Here is a 6254-nt window from a genome sequence, read left to right as displayed (position 1 = left end):
TCCGCTTTCTGTCACCATAGCAGCAACTAGCGAGGTCTTGGTGAGGTGTGTTGAGTGTGGTGAGTTGAGCGATTGACAGCAGCCATGAAACGTTTCCAGAGTGGAAATGATAAAAGAAAAAGAAAAAGCGAGGAGGAAGAATTTAGAAAGAAATTGCCTAAATTAACCAACTTCTTCCAGTCGAAGAATTCTTCCACGGAAGAAAGTAATTTGGATAGCTCTTGTAGCCTAGGCCTACTACATAGCCTATTCTTCTACTGATGATCATGATGATTATGATGTTGATCTAAGTGAAACAGTCGTGAGGGATCACTGTCACTGCCGAAGTCCGCACTGGTGCTGTTGGTGCTGCTACGGACACCATTTCAGTAGCAGAAGCTTTGGGTGCAAACGAAACCAGTACGTGAGTAGCCCTAACACAATACCTAGCACTAGGCTACAGTTATCAGTGACGACCCTACGTTATGGCCAGACACCGTAAGAGATGCAGAGCGAGTTGAAATCGTTAAAAAAAGGCCCTGTGCAAATTAAGAACTTTGAATTCCCCAAAAATGCAGATAAACCACCCAGAAGATTCACGGTTGAACATTATTACATGACCATGAAAAATGGAGAAAAAATAAACAGAAAATGGCTAGTTTATTCGGTCAGTGCAGACGCTGTTAATTGTTTTGGATGTCGGCTTTTTGGAAGATCGAACACCTCATTTAGTTCGCACTCACACACTCACTCTCACTCTCTCTCTCTCCCTCTCTTCTACACATAGCCTACACGGACAGACTCTCATACAGTACATAGCTACATAGAGTATATTCACACACAGAGACCCCAAACCCCTAGCCTACTCTCTCTCTCTCTCTCTCTCTCTCACACACACACACAGACCATTCATAATTATAATACTTTCAAAGGTTTTTACTGGTTTTACAGGTTTTAAATGTTTTTTGATTGTCATCTATGGCAATAAATATTTGTTGTATTTGAGTATGCCTCAGCGTCCCATTATTACAGAAAAAAGTGTGTTTTAGTTTTAGGGTTGTGGTGTGTGTGTGTGTGTGGGGGGGGGGGGGGCTGGGAGGGGCCTCGGGATCTTTTGCCTTGGGCCTCAAAGTGTCCAGGTCCGCCCCTGGATGTAATGTCTAAAAAGCCTATGCTCTGTGTTGTCCAGATATGCACTGAAGTTAGGTACTGCATGCAAATGACCGAGCTTTCTTGTTATATCCCATTACACCTCGCACAGTGTAGGATTACAGGAAATATAATGCAAATAAATGAAAGAGTCCTGCATGTGTCTGGCTGCGTTCAATACATCTCAAATCCTATAGAATTCCATAGGTCCTTTAACACCACTGCCTGTTCTGTTGTACATCTGCTTTTTGCATAGATTTGGAAAGTTCTAGTACTAAGATAAAAATCTTGACTGAGAAAATAACCACTTCTGTTAAGACTGTCTCAGGAGGAAAGCCCTAAAAGCATCACAATTAAGCTGGAGGTGGGGTTGTGTGTGTGTGTGTGTGTGTGTGTGTGTGTGTGTGTGTGAGTGTGTGTGTGTGTGTGTGTGTGTCGAGGACTTGACTTCCCTGTGGGACTCTGGGGATGGATCTTTTATACATCAAACAGCAGGCATATCTGAGTTTTCCATGAGCTGCATTCAGAGTCAGACTACAGCCCATCATAATGTCAACCCCCCACCCCCTCTTTACATACACACACACACATGTACACACACACACATACACACACTCACACACACTAACCCCTTTCAGTTGTTGGAACTGATCTGGGCCAGACCTGTGTGTGATCCGGGACAGATGCAGACATTCCATTGGCTGTCCCTTTGGGGGTTGTGTGTGTGGCTTGGATGTGCAGGGGTTGTGTGTGCGATAGAGGACTTGGTTTGCTTTGGATGTCTCAAACTTTGAACAAACAAATGTACAAATGAACACATATTAGATAGATAGATAGATAGATAGATACAAAAATGCATGCTGTATATGCATACTTATTACTCATAAGGCCTTTTCACACTGCCAAAATTGCCGCGATTTTATGTACCAGAATCGCGGAACGACTGTCCCTTTCACATAGACCGAGGCGGAACGGCGGGACAAAGTGTCTCGCCAAATTTACTACCAAGCCCCCTAGACATTTTGCCGAGTTTTTTCGTTCCGGCACCAGTGTGAATGGGTCAAGGCGGAAAGGGGAATCTGGGCGGGCATTTCGATGCTATGTCCAGCCCACCACATGAGATTGCAAATAAATCTAACTGATCAAAAGCAGCAATAGCAGAGACAGCACATTATGTCAATCTTTAAATTCACAAAGTCTCCAGTCATTTAATGCCTGCTAGAGTTGACTGTAGCTCGGAATGCAATCGGTTGCCATAATAGGCTATCCTAAAACCCAGCGATAAAACAAAGCATGAACTCATGAGCGTCTCTCTGCCCTATGTATATCCTCTGATTGTAATGCTTACAGATATCTAGACGATATTTGTAACATTTATTTTGTATTTGGCCTGTTATAAAATAATTTAGGCCTATTAAACAATTTAAACACATTGTGAACCCCAAAGTTGGAGACATGCATATAGACATTGCTGCAGATTACTCTGGAATGGCTAACTGTACAGGGGAATGCTTTACACCTTTGTGTTTGGTATGGTCTGCTGTTTATTCTGATATATGGTTTGTCATGTGTTGAGGGAAAGTTCGCAAAGTATTCCACCAAGATGAATGGGTAGGGAGACGGGCGCAGAAAATATGATTAAATTAAAGTTACTTTTCTCTTACCAATTACCACAACAACTAATCACTATCATCGTTTAAAAGCTGAGAAAAAGCTCTTTCATATGATACATGTGATGTCTGTAATGAATAGGCTACTTCGCAAGTAGTTCAGCAAATTTGGGTGGGACAGAAATACCTTTACAGAGCAGCAGCTCTGGCCATATCGGCTCTGGCTCACATGATGTACATTGCATTATCGCTTCACTACCCAACACGCAAACAAGAAAGAAAAGAAAAAAAGAAATCAATGAGCTTATGTCGCGATTTCCGATAGGCCTAGGCCTAGAGAAAAGACAGCTATGGTAACCTAACCTAACCTCGGTTGCTAGGTTACGGGGACGCTGGTGAGACACACCGCCCCGTCTGGCATCATGTTTTTGTTTGTTTTTATGTAATTGTTCGTAATTTTGTGTGATGTTCTGTTTATTTTTTTGTTTTTTTGTCTAGTTGGATGTATTCTCTCTTTATTTGCGTTGTTTTTGGGTAGTTTTTCTGTTATTCTTAGTCCTTTATTTGCTGACAACGTCACAGCAGACGTTAAGTTAACTTAACGTTAAAGTCCATAGAGTCCCGAAGTGTGACGTAGCGTTTCCATGACGGCAGAATCACTGGATCTAAACAAACTTTCGTAGTGGCTTAAATAGCATTGAATGTAGACATGTGGCATCATTTCTAGCTAATAAATTGTTTTAAATGTAGGCTATAGCCATTTAAACATGCTTTACCTGCTAGGCAGCAGCTTAGCCACATAACACGGATTCCCTGGCAGGTGTAATAGAAAGAAACTAAATTCCAGTGGATATTTCACGTCTTCTCAAAGACTGGCAGTTGTTAAGAGCAACGTTTTTTGCCAAAAAATTAAAGCCAAAACACGTCCGTGAATTTAAGGATTTTAACCGCATGCTGTGAAGTTACATGCAGGTCTCTTTTACGGAGGAAACCCATGCTAAAATAAAACTCTGTAGTCACAAATTTGATCGTGTTGGTATGAATATATGTTGTAGTATGTGATACCTACAGTGTAAAAAAATATACTGTGGGAGCCATTAGCTATTGTTGATGTTGTGGTGGTGGTCTACACTAGAGGGCAGTGTGCTTGTGTTACAGTAGCTAGGTCATAGGTCACGGTGGCACAGGCGCGCCAGGTAATTAATTCACAGGTGTAGCGGGTGGGTAATGATGCTAGGGTGGCGGGGAGATCGCACAGTTTTTACCGCTGGCACGCCACAGCTAGATTAGCCCTCACGTTTGCATATACTAGTCTGAACTCTGTAAACTATCTTTGCTATTAAATGGGAACATCACCCAAGGACTCTAAACGTTGTGGACTTCAATTTTATCCGAAGTGGACAGGCCTATAGCGCGTCAAAAACAGGATCTAGCCCTCACCCTGCCGAGTGTCTGATTTGTGGTAAGACAGTCACTACACAAGTAAAAACTTTGATCTCGTTGAGATGTCCTGGAAGAAGAACAAATGAAAATCTGGTCTCGTTTGGATACTTTGGAAGTTGGATTAATGTTCGATATCGTTTGGATACGTTGGAAGTTGAACAACAATTGGATTTCGCTGGAATACTTTGGAAGCTGAATAAGCAAACGGATTACTTTATCGAACTTGAAACCGCAGCATGGTAAAGCCATAAACTGGGTCATCCATCGCCAATCCTAAGGTAGGATAAATCTTTTTATCATCGACCGGCAAAGGAAAACTTGGACGTTCCTGATAAGCAGGTTACGAACTGAAAGACTGTTCAATTAAGACTTGTCGACTACGATGTTATAAAAAAGACTGTTTTGAACGGCCTATTACCATACTGTGAGCTGCAAAGACATTTACGCCTGCACAACAATTGACGCAGTGTTAATAATATTGCTATATAGGTCACGTATTGCGAGTGTGTTGCCTAGGCAAACGGAGAGGCCGCATAGTCGACACAGCGCAATAACAAGGCCCGTGAATCTTACAAAAAAAATCTGTTGAAAATGTTCCTGCAAATGTGACAAATGTTCAACAAAAGCTAAAAAGGTTTAAATCTCTATGTCAAAATGCCTTTGATCTTCACAACACATTGCTCACAGAGTTTTCTCTGCCTGAAGAGGAACAGAAAAGACAGGAAGAATGGTTTCAGTCAAAAGGGTCTGTTAATGATGCATTTGTTGAAGAAGTGTATAAATGGTTGAAGGAGATGGGAGCTTCATGTGATGATGAAAATGTGAATGATGCTGCTGACATTGTTGATGGTGGCGGTGATGGTGCTGTTTCTGATGATGATTGTGGTGAAAGTGACGATGATGATGATGATGATGATGGTGATGGCCAGGGTGCACAACTAAAGGTGAAAAACAAAGATGCTCAATCTGTGTGTCAAGATGACATTAAGCCAGGGGACAGTGTGTCTAATGTGTCCAGCAAAAGATCAAGCAAACGAAGCCATGGCAGTTCCAGTGCATCTTCCGCACGGCTAAAGGCAAAGGCAGAAAGGGCAGCTTTGATGGAGAAGGCTGCTGCTTTACAAAGGAAGCATCAGCTTGAGGAACAAGAGGAGGAACTCCGATTGGAAAGAGTCAAGCTGAGGAAAAGGAAGGAACAGTTGGAACTTGATACACAAATTGCTATGGCAGATGCAAGGCTTTCAGTACTGGAAGGCAGTGATGTGGGAATGGCCGCATCAGATGGAATGAACTCATACGCGAGTAAGGCACGTAAAGGGCAAAGTCTTCAACTTAATCCAAATGCAAGCACGTATGTTCCTAAACAAAGCACCATGACTACAAAACCAACCTCAAGAGAACCACCTGTGTCTCCTGCGCATGGCGAGGACCCTTTTGCACGCTCACAGGATCATGAACAGCGTCGTGTCATATCATCAGCAAGGGATAGCACTTTCAGACTGCAGTCACAGCCACTCAATGGAACACATGGTACTGGCCGACAGCATCAGTTTGAAAATGTTCCTACAACCTTAATAACTGCGCCTGCTGGATCAGTAGCTGCACAAGAACAGCAATTGCACAGGCTTCAGCCAGCACAGAACACTCCATCAATGCAAAGCACTGTGGACCAGAATGCCATATGTCGAATCTTGCAAAGGCAGAATGAGATTACAGCAATGCTTGTGCAGCAACAAATGTCATCAAGTTTGCCACAGAAAGACATAGCCATATTCGATGGGGATCCATTGCAATTTCTTTCATTTGTTAGAGCTTTTGAACACTGTGTTGAGGAGAGAACTAGCAGCTATCAAGACTGTCTTTACCTGTTAGAGCAATATACTACAGGGCAGCCTAGAGAGCTGGTTCGAAGTTGCCTACATATGGCATCACAGCAAGGATATCAAAGAGCAAAATGTCTTCTGCGAGAGCACTTTGGCAGTGAACAGAAGATAGCAACAGCCTATATGGACAAAGTGTTCGGATGGCCTGTCGTAAAGGCTGAGGATGTTAAGGCATTGCAAGAATTTGCAC

The sequence above is a fragment of the Alosa pseudoharengus genome, unplaced genomic scaffold (assembly GCF_046254945.1).
Source record: "Alosa pseudoharengus isolate Yale_2024_CS ecotype anadromous, Long Island Sound unplaced genomic scaffold, YU_APseudo_1.1 YU_APseudo_1.1_scf_23, whole genome shotgun sequence".
Lineage (NCBI taxonomy): Eukaryota > Metazoa > Chordata > Actinopteri > Clupeiformes > Clupeidae > Alosa > Alosa pseudoharengus.
This window is presented reverse-complemented; position numbering follows the sequence as displayed.